The sequence below is a fragment of the Lycium ferocissimum genome, chromosome 6 (assembly GCF_029784015.1).
Source record: "Lycium ferocissimum isolate CSIRO_LF1 chromosome 6, AGI_CSIRO_Lferr_CH_V1, whole genome shotgun sequence".
NCBI lineage: Eukaryota > Viridiplantae > Streptophyta > Magnoliopsida > Solanales > Solanaceae > Lycium > Lycium ferocissimum.
In genome coordinates this window covers 60,678,646-60,689,292 of record NC_081347.1, presented here as the reverse complement: position 1 = coordinate 60,689,292, position 10,647 = coordinate 60,678,646, and the positions used below count along the sequence as shown (strand labels likewise).

The 10,647-nt window shown below is 34.4% G+C and overlaps 1 long non-coding RNA gene and 1 pseudogene across 1 annotated transcript; both read left to right on the top strand.

Moving 5' to 3' along the window:
• The first annotated feature begins 3,095 nt into the window (after positions 1-3,095).
• Positions 3,096-4,832, top strand: LOC132061461 (UDP-glucuronate 4-epimerase 1-like; annotated as a pseudogene).
• Positions 4,833-6,546: 1,714 nt separating this feature from the next.
• Positions 6,547-10,405, top strand: LOC132059930 (uncharacterized). The gene is made up of 2 exons (XR_009415782.1): positions 6,547-7,224; positions 9,927-10,405. It is a non-coding gene; the product is annotated as an uncharacterized LOC132059930 (long non-coding RNA).
• Positions 10,406-10,647: the final 242 nt, after the last annotated feature.

The following is a 10,647-nucleotide window of genomic DNA, read 5'->3' as shown; positions in this document are numbered from 1 at the left end:
TTATTTTTATTTTGGCGTTAGGAAATGATGAGGCTGAAGAAAAGAGAAGCCAGGCACGAGCGGCCGCAACCGCCGGAATCGGTTCTTGCATCGCCGGAAGTAGGTATTCATGATGAACCCACTGGTAATCCAAAACCAAAGCTGTCTCAATTTACTGATTGCTTCAAAAACTGCTTCGAAGCGCTTAATAACAGAGGTGAACTCCCTGATGTTTCAAAATTGATGATTTTGGAGAGTTGAGTTTTTTTTTTTTTTTTTTTTTTTTCTTTTTTTCTTTTAATATTGATCATATTTATTAAACGAAAATTCAATTGCAATGTAAAAAGAATTACGTATTATGTGAGAGTTTAGTTACGCAATTAAAACGATTCAATGCAAAGTAGTATTTTTTTTCTTCTTCTTGGGTGTTTTCCATTTTCGATATTTTCTTTCAATTTGGGCAATTTTCTTTACTAGTCAACTTCTCATCACAACATTTTAACGACTTTTCATGTACGTCCGTGCATATTTATGATTTGAAAAGTGAGCATTTAATCACTTTTAGAAATCATCATTTATATATTCTTCATGTGATCTGAAATTTATTAAATTGAGTTAAACTTGAATCCTATTAATTCTAAACTCCTTTCTTCCTTCTTATGTGCAATGGTTTATCTTCTACTTATAGAATCTTCGGTTAATAACAAAGAATACACCATCGGGTGAGAAGAATAAGATCTTTTCATTTTTTATGATAAAAAAATATAAAATAATTCAAAATGAGGTTGAAATTAGACATACTTGTAAAGCAAACAGCTATCTCTTTTGAACACTCCAATATACGTCAAAAATTTTCACAAAAAATTCAATCGAAATGAAAAAACGTTTTTCTCCTTTCTTTTCTTCCTCTCTTTTAATTTACTTTCCCCTTATCGTTCTTTTTTTCGTTTAAAATAAATGAATAGAAAATATCCCACCATAAAACGTCAAAAAATAAATCATTAGCAGAATACCTACAAAAATCCAACACCATTCCTATGATTTCTCTCCAAAAATCCTTCCAACACAACTTTCTTCTTGTATCCTCCTAGTTCTGATCAACCCCGTCGGCAACGTCAATTTTTCCTGCAATGATCGCTTTATTTTCCGGTAGTCGAAACCGAGGGAGAAAATAAAACCATGAGCACGTACAAATAATGGCACAAGCCTTGCCCCAAAACAACATTATCAATAAGGTCACCATTACAATTGACATCCCAATAATTGAGTCAAAATTGCTATTATTAATTTCTTGATCATGTTGTTGACTTGACCTCTCGTCGTTGACTTTTTCGGTGGCGGTTGCCGCCAGCGATTTCTTCTGTTTTGTTGGTGGCAGAGATGCTGAGTGGGAAAGTTTGATCTCATGTTTGTCTTTTGTCGAATTTATAAGCGGCTCAAATTATGAGTACTAGAAATTGTAACACTTCTTGAAAAACTCATTTCGACACGTTGAATAGTCACGTACGTTATCTAATAAGTGATCCAAACTTCTGTTGTTTTTGTGGATGATGTCCTTGATTTTACGATCCTTTGTCTGAAAATAATGAGGTAAAAAAAATTGTTAAACAAGCGTATTATTCATTTAAGATAAATAAAAGAGTGCAAGAAGAAAAATACCATGGACTTTTAATTTGTTTAAAATACTATGCATGTTGCTGGGATTCTTTAAAAGTACCGATAGGTTCTTGTGGAATCCTTCAATAGTAGTAATGTATTTTTATTTTTTAAAGATCCGATACAAATAAGACAACATCTTTGAAGAAAATCCGAGTAACGTAGGTTACTATAAAATCTTGTAAAAGTGAAAATTTTTGGTAAGGGGGAAGAAGTCTCATACTTCTCAAAAGAGCATAATCATTTCATAGACATCTAATTAGGAAATTAAGTATCCAAAAAAGAGAAACGACAAAATGGGGAAGAATTGTATAAACAAATTTTGGAGTTAAGTCTTAGTGTTAATAATTTTATTAAAAAAAAAAAAAAAAAAAAACGTTAAACTAATTAATCCGTTGGCGACAAACTTTTCATTCTACAATTTTAAACCAAATAAGCACCAAAAATAAAAATGTGGAAATCATGCAAAGAAATAAATCATGTAAAATGGGAGTAAAGTGCTTTGGTCCAACAAATGAGCCATTGTAATATGTTAAATTTGTTGGGTTTTAAGTGTTAATGAATGGGAAATGGAGGGAAGAAAATATTGAGTGAAAAATGAAATTTTTGAATTGTTCCTTTGTTGCTTTTTGGATGAAGCATTTCTACCACATTGGTGGTGGAAAGGAAAGTTCTTGTACTTATATAGAGAAACACATCTTCTAACTCATAAAGAATTGAGAAGAGGACCTCCTCTCGCGCCGTCGTCGTCGCTCGGCTCGGCTCGGCTTCGGATTTGGTCAAATGATCTGATTGATTGATTCGCTTGAAGATCGAGGAGGATAATAAAGCGGCCGAAAGGAAGTCACGTGGAAATACCACGATTATGGGAGCAAACGATGTTTGTCTTTGTCAAAGAAGCATTTGCTACATGTACTCCACCGGGAAAGCATTTGCTACATATACTCCACTGGGACCCGAAGAAGAGCTTTCAATGGGAAATACTGCAACAGCCAAGGTTGAAAGATATGGGAAGATATTTCTGGAGATGACTTCCGACAAGGTATTGACGCTCAATAACTTTCTTCATGTTCCTACAATTAGGAAGAACTCAACTTCCCTACTAGTCAAGAATGGATTCAAATGTGTTTTTGTATCTTGTAAGCAAAAATGATATGTATGTTGGAAAGGACTACCTCACAGAGGGCCTTTTCAAACTCAATGTAATGGTTGTTGACAGTATTAATAAAATTTCAGCTTCTTCTTATTTATTGGAGTCAAATGATTTATGACATGTTCGTTTAGGACATGTCAACTACAAAACCTTGTGGAAATTGATCAACTTAGAAGTATTGCCTAAATTCGAGTGTAATAAATTAAAATGTCAAATATGTGTTGAATCTAAGTTTGTTAAACATCCTTATAAGTCTATTGAGAGGAATTACAATCCTTTAGACTTAATTCATACAGATATTTGTGATATGAAGTCAATACCATCTTGCGGTGGGAAAAAGTATTTCATAACTTTTATTGACGATTGCACTCGATATTGCTGTGTTTATTTGCTTAATAGTAAGGATGAACCAATTGAAGCATTTAAGCAATACAAAACTGAAGTTGAAAATCAATTGAATAAAAAGATAAAAATGATAAGAAGTGATAGGGGTGGAGAGTATGAATCTCCTTTTGCAGAGATATGTTTAGAATATGGAATCATCCATCAAACTACTGCCCCTTACACACCGCAATCCAATGGAGTTGTGGAATGGAAAAATCGAACAATAAAGAAAATGATGAATGCTTTATTAATAAGTTTCGGTTTGACGCAGAGCTTGTGGGGGGAAGCTATCTTTACAGTTAACCGAATACTCAATAGAGTCCCTCATAGCAAAACACAATCTATTCCATATAGCTCCGCAGGCTGGTGTGCGTTACGCAATGGAAAATCCACAATCTTATGTTCATAGTAATATTCTTTGGACTTGTTACGCTTCTTGAAGCTTGTAAAAATGCTAACCCACAACCCGCTATTGTATGGGCCGACTCCGGTTCGGTTTACGGGTTAAATGATAAAGTACCGTTTTACGAATCGGATCGGACGGATCAACTCGCTTCGTTATATACCACAAAAAAAGCGGGCGAGGAAATTACTCACACGTATAATCATATATACGGGTTGTCGATAACTGGATTGAGGTTTTTCACGGTTTACGGGCCGTGGGGTAGACCCGACATGGCCTATTTTAGTTTTACGAGGAATATATTGCAAGGGAAACCGATCACGGTTTATCGGGGCAAGAATCGGGTCGATTTGGCCCGTGATTTTACTTACATTGATGATATTGTGAAAGGGTGTGTGGGGTCACTTGATACAGCTGGGGAGAGTACCGGGTCGGGTGGGAAGAAACGGAGACCCGCTCCTTATCGGATCTTTAATTTGGGTAATACGTCACCGTTCTTGTTCCAATGATGGTTGCTATGTTGGAAAAGCATTTGAAGATTAAAGCTAAGAAACATGTTTTGGATATGCCTGGAAACGGTGACGTTCCGTTTACACATACGAATATCAGTTTGGCCCGAAAAGAACTCGGGTATAAACCGAAAAAAGCCATGTCTTCTTCAGATTCACCATTTTGGAAAGAGGCAGTCAATAGTGAGATTGAATCAATCTTGAACAATCATACATGGGAATTGGTTGATCTTCCTCTTAGAAATAAACCCTTAGGTTCGAAATGGATCTTTAAAAGGAAAATGAAAGCTGATGGTGTTGACACCTAATTTTTGATCTCCAAAACTTCAAATTAATTAGTCAAGCTTCTTGTATTTTCAAAAGAGTGAAATACGTATTCATAAAAGTCAAAAATATTTTAAATTAGTTTTGGTGCTATTTTGCCATTTCATGTGGAAAAATATCATAATATATATTACGTATAATATTAAGTGTTAGTTATGTTCAGAATAAGTGTTAATTTAGTACTTATTTTTAAATTGTCAAGTTAAAGTCGTTTCCAACTTAATTAGTATAATTAGTCCATATTTGCAAAATATATATTCTTTACTATGTTAAATTTAAGAAGCTTAATTAATTAGTTGGTTATAATTCATCTCAATTTGAGTTGTCCATTTCTTAAAGGGCATTTTACATAAATAGCAAACATTTGGTGTTTAATCAAGCTGCATAGCTAATGTTTCAATATTTATCTTCTGTAGCAAATTAGTCCAGCTCGCACATGTGTATTCAATTTTTTTTTTTTTTGGCTGTATTCATGAATACAATATTTTTTTTTTCATTGTATTCATGAAATGGCTATCTGTATTCATAAATTGGCTTACTGTATTTATGAATACAACGAGTAAAAACTGAATACATATACACCAATAATTACACAAACATCATATTTTTTGGTATGTATACAACAGATACAGGCGAAAAATACAGTATAAAATATTCATACACCAAAAAATTAACAAATATGTCATATTTTCCGGTATGTATACAACAAATACAAGCAAAAAAAAAAAAACTATATACAGCATAGATACACCAAAAAATTAACAAATACGCCATATTTTCCGGTATGTAGACAACAAATACAAGCTAAAAACATTCTATACCCAGTAAATATACAACAAATACAGTGAAAATCTGGACTTTTTCCAGATCTGACCGGAAAAAAATTCTGGCGAATACAACGACGACATTTTTTTCCGACGTAGATCTGAGTTTTTTTTTTCTTTTCCGGTGTAGATCTGGTTTTATTCTTCTTTTCCGGCGTAGATCTGAGTTTTTTTTCTTTTCCGGCGTGCCCTCGTCGGCATTTTGAATTCTTCGTGGTGGCGACGGCGGAGATTGGAGGGACTTCGTCGACCAGCGGAACCAGCTATAAAAAAATTTGTTTGGTTCATCAGAGCTTCGTCGGTGTTGAGGCGGTGTCGGAGTCTATAGTTTAGTGGGGGTTGGGGTTCAGTGCGTTAAGTATGTATACATAGGAATAAGCTACGCTATGTAATTTATATATATGTTAGCTACGCTCTTTAGTTTTGTAAAACTATAGTTATGGGAAATAAATATGTATACATGTTAGCTACGCTCTGTAGTTTTCTCTTTCTAATTGCTTCCCTAATCCTTTAACATTTTTTTGCGCGGATTGCCCTTCTTTTGGGGTGGTCTTTAAATTTTGCCCCTCAAATTTGTGGTCTTTAAATTTTGCCCCTCATATTTGTGGTTTTTAAGTTGTGCCTTTCGCTTGAAAAGGTGGGCGAATACATGAAGTTCTGGGTTCGAACCCCCGCTCAAGCATAAAATAAAAAAATAATTTCGCAAGCGGGGCGGGGGAGTGTATGCGGATCGCATACAATCTTTAAGGAAAAGCTAAAGTTATCGGATCATAACTAAAAGTTCGCCCCCATAAGGCAGAATTTTTCCTAAGACATAGTTTAGTTATGCCTTATGGGGCAGAATTTTAGTTAAGGCATAACAAAATTATGCCCCATAAGGCAAGAACTTTTCCTTAAGGCATAGACTTTGCCTTATAAGGCAAAGTTTAAGTTAGGCATAACAAAATTTAAACTTTGCCTTATAAGGCAAACTTTTAGTTATGCCTTAAGGAAAACTTATGCCTTATGGGGCATACTTTTAGTTATATTTTATGGGGCACACTTTTGGTTAAGACACTACTAAAAGTTTACCTTGAAAAGTTAAAAAAATATATGTATATATGCTTCAAGGCAAAGTCTCATTGGGAGGGGCATAAAGCGAAATTTAAACTCTGCTTTGCAATTTTTTTTTAAATTTTTGACTGAGTGGGAGTTCGAACCCGGAACCTATGGGGTTTAGCCGAAGGGCAAAATTTAAAGATTTCAAATATGAGAGACAAAATTTAAAGACCACCCCAAAAGAAGGGCAATTCTGCGAATTGCCCATCATTTAATACTCCCAACTTCAGCTATCTCTAAATCCCAAAACCAATATGACCAGCCCAAACCATAGCCAACGACCCGGCCCACGAATCCTTTTATTCCCCCCACACCTCTCTTGTCCTTTCATTTTTACAGCAAAAATCAAACCTTGCCTCCACGCGCCTCTAACGACGCCGCCTCACCTCCACGCGCAATACCGCTGTCACCGGCCAAAAATGGCAAACTTTCAACGCGTTTTCTCTTCCTCAGACCTTGCCTCGCTATTTTGGGCAAGGCCATTAATGGGAGCTTGTCCTTTTTTTTTATTTTTTTTATTTTTTATCCTCCAGCTATTTCCAACGGTAAAAGTTCTTTTCATCCCTGATTTTCCCTTTTCTTTTCGATATGTTTTCATTTCCAGGACAAATTTGAAATTCGAATTTCAAAACTCAGCAAATTTTTCATTTTGGAATCCGTCCCACATCGCTCAAAATTGGCAAAACCTAGCCTTTTAGGGTTCTATAAATAGAACCCCTATTTCTCATTTCCAGACAACGGTTGAGACCCCCAATCTCTGAATTTTTCAACTACACAACCTCTAAGCTGAGTTTTGAATTGTCGGAGAAAGTTTAATAATTTTGTTTGTTTTTTCTCTCTGTATTCGCTGGTGAAATTGCTCTTCGACTCTCGTCAGTCGCTGCTCCATAACAGGTAATACTCTATTATTTTTTAGCATTTCCTTTCTGTTTTCCCTTGTTTTGATTAGTTGATATAGGATATGTGAGCTTAATATTGTGTTTCGTCTGTTTTTTTTTTTCAAGTGATTTTTCCTACAAGTTTCGTGTTTAAGCATGAGTTAGTTCGAAGCTCTATGTGGTAGGAGTATTCTTTAACGTTTTCGCTATGTTCGGTCCTGTCTTTTAAATCTATGATATTGTTTAGTTTTTGTGTTGAGTTAAGTGTTTATTTTAAGCAACTTTTCATTCTTATTTAGATTCCGTATCATGCTATTGTAGATTATTATCTTGAGGGGTTGTTTTGATGGTTGTTTTAAGCTTTTAATTCTTTTGTCCGGAAAAACAAAACAAGTATACAAGTACTTTTTAGCTATTGTTGCGCCTGAGATTCTAGTCGGTTTGTGGTTTGAGCTTCACCTTTTCTGTAATAATTGAAGTCTTTGTGAACCTTGCAAGTGTGTGTATTCGGTATGCATTGTTTGTTTTGGAATTAGCTTAGGCATAAACTAATCAAGAACCATCCCATATTTAAATTTGAATTAGAAAGCTGAGTGATTAATAACATTTCAATCTTCCTTATTTTAGTCTAATTTTGGTTAAATATCAATCTAAATGAATGAATGCATCTTCCTGTTTCTTCTCTGTTCGGATCAGTAAAAATGGGAGTTATTTCGTGTTAAATTTGTTCAAAGTTACATCTGTTCACCGAGTGCTACCTTCCCTCTTTTGCGAATTTGAATTCGTGCACGTAATCATGTTTGAATCAGGATGCATTCATTTTCTTTTCCTTTCTATATAGGGATATGTTAGCCTAGGTTGATTCACTTATGTGCTTAAATACCATTTCTGTATACTTCTACTATTTCTTCATAGTCAATAGATTAAACTGATTTTGGTTATTTAAGGTACTCTCAGTCCATCTGTGCATATTCGTGTTTGGCAAAATAGTCAGCTAAAGGATGTTCTGAATTTAGGCTTAAGTTCTCTTTTAGATAATCTTTAAATGGAATGATGGCATTCTGGTAAAGGATTTTTTTTTTTTTTTTAAGAAATAGTAAAGATCTTCCACATTTTGTATCGTGAAAGTTTGACTTGAAATAGCTGTCTACACTTTTTAAAAAAAAAAACTGATTTTTTTTCAATCTCTGTCCAGATTTGATTAAACAATATTCCCTTTCTAATGAGTTTTGAATGAAGGATGTATACATGTTGACATATGCTTAAAGTTCAAATGTCTCTTTTAAACCAAGAAGAAATGTGTTTCTGTTGAATCCGAGTATATTTTGCCCTATATTCAGTCTACTTCAAACTTTAATTTTAAGCACAACCATTTTCAATCCTCCAGATATAAACGTTTGATATTTTAAGCTCTTGCCTTGTTTTGGAAAGTTAAATATATTCTAATACTACAAGTCCTAAATATGAACTGCAATGTTGGCAGAGCTTTTTATGAAAAGAGAATTTTGTCTGAATTGATTTTCATTTGTATTTTACCTAGTTTACCTTGGTTTATAACGGTATAATCGATTCATATCCTTAAGCTTTAAAAGTAAAGTATTACTAGTTTGAACCTTCAAAATAGTTATTCCTGAACTGTTCCGTGTCCTTTTGTTTTAGTTTCTTATCGAAGTATAGTCACAGCTCGATATAAGTTGGAATAAAATAGGTGAATAGTTCTGTCCATGTAATTATCCCTGTTCACCAAGCGTTGAGGTTTGAGTTCTAACAAATGGATATAGGCCTGCTTATTTGTGGCTCTTTGGTGAAATCTTTTAAAAGATCTGTTGTAGCTTGGTGTGAAGGACAAGGAGTCCAATGCTTAGTTTGGTGTTGTGAACTGAATGGTTACCCATATAGGGAGTCTAGAAAAACAATCAATCTTGACGTGAGTTTGAGTTTATGTAGTTGGCTGAAACATCTCTAAGAGCTTGAAGATTCTAAATCTTTCAAACCTTTGTGTTAAGTTAGGTTTGGGTCTGTTTTCACATTCATCTATCCTTTGTTTTGTCCAAATGATTGAATTAAAATTGAATTAAAATATGTATGTTATCATGCTTATATGCTAGAAGAACCAGAATACTTTACCATCTAGCTCAATAGGAAACATGAATTCATTTGGCATTTCTTTCACTTTTCATGCTTGTCCTCTCCCTATTCTCCTTCTGATTTTTCAAATAGGTTTAAGGTGCATGGTATTTGGCTAAGGTAGTTTCATCATAAACTCTTGATTGGCTATTACTTAGTTACAAGTCATGGGAATGTCAAAGATGTTTGTCATCAGTTATGTGTGGTTCTGTGCATAGTTTGGCTATCTTAAAGGTTGTCATGGGCTGTGTAGATAATGTGTTCATCTGCTTACTGTATTCGACGATTAGTTTGATATTATGTTTGATAGCTAGCAACGTTTTGAATCATTCCTTACTCCTTTTAGATATAGTCTCTTAAAACAGTAACTAACCCAGAATCCTCTAGTAACGTGTTCAGGCAATCTAGAGCTTAGTTACATGTTTAAGTGTTTGTTGGTTTGTGTTACTGAATTATTTTACCCATTTGAGATTATTTAATCGTATCAATAGATGTCTAATCCTTTTCCCTTTCGTTTATGCATGAATTTTCCTGAACGAGTCCAATGGACTCACCTCTTCTCCATCACATTTGGGCCCAACATAATATTAGATCGAGTCAACCTCTATCCTCACTAAATGAAGAACGGACCTGGGCCAAGCCCGAATGCAATCCCCAGATGCATAGTAGCAGTTCAAAGGCGGAGATGGGCCCCGAGCCCATAAGTTTGATTTTTCTCTCTATCTATATTATGCTAGTTATCTGCTGAATTTGATTGTAAAGCCTACTAACATTTTACTTTGTTCTTACTTTTCTGACCAGATGTTATCCCAGCAGAGTGTGAAAGTGGTAGTCGCCAAAACGATTAATTGATTCTCTTATGCTAGCGTTGGTATAACAGTTGCAAAAAATGTAGAAAAATCAAGGAAATGCTTTTCCAAAATGGTTTAGATGTTTGTTGGATTAAAATCCAATGCTGAAGTCACGTTTTTCTTGTTAAAAAATAAAGGTAACTGTGAGTCATTTTGAAACATCGCGTGTTTCAGCAAACAGTGTGTTCAAATGATTTTTATCATCAAGTTTTTTGGGGGAATTGATGAAAATGACAAACCTAAAGAAAGTACTCTTTGCAAAACTACTCATTTTTTTTTTACCATAGCCAAAGGTAATAGTCTTGTGAAATTCTTGCCAAATTAAAAGCATTTGTCGCTAAAGTAACTCAAGAGATTTTTTTATATCTTCGAGTTAAAAGCAAATGAGTTCATTAGCGGATTAAGAAGTTGAGTTATAATTATAATTCAAAGTCTTAATAACCCGTACTCATTATAATTAG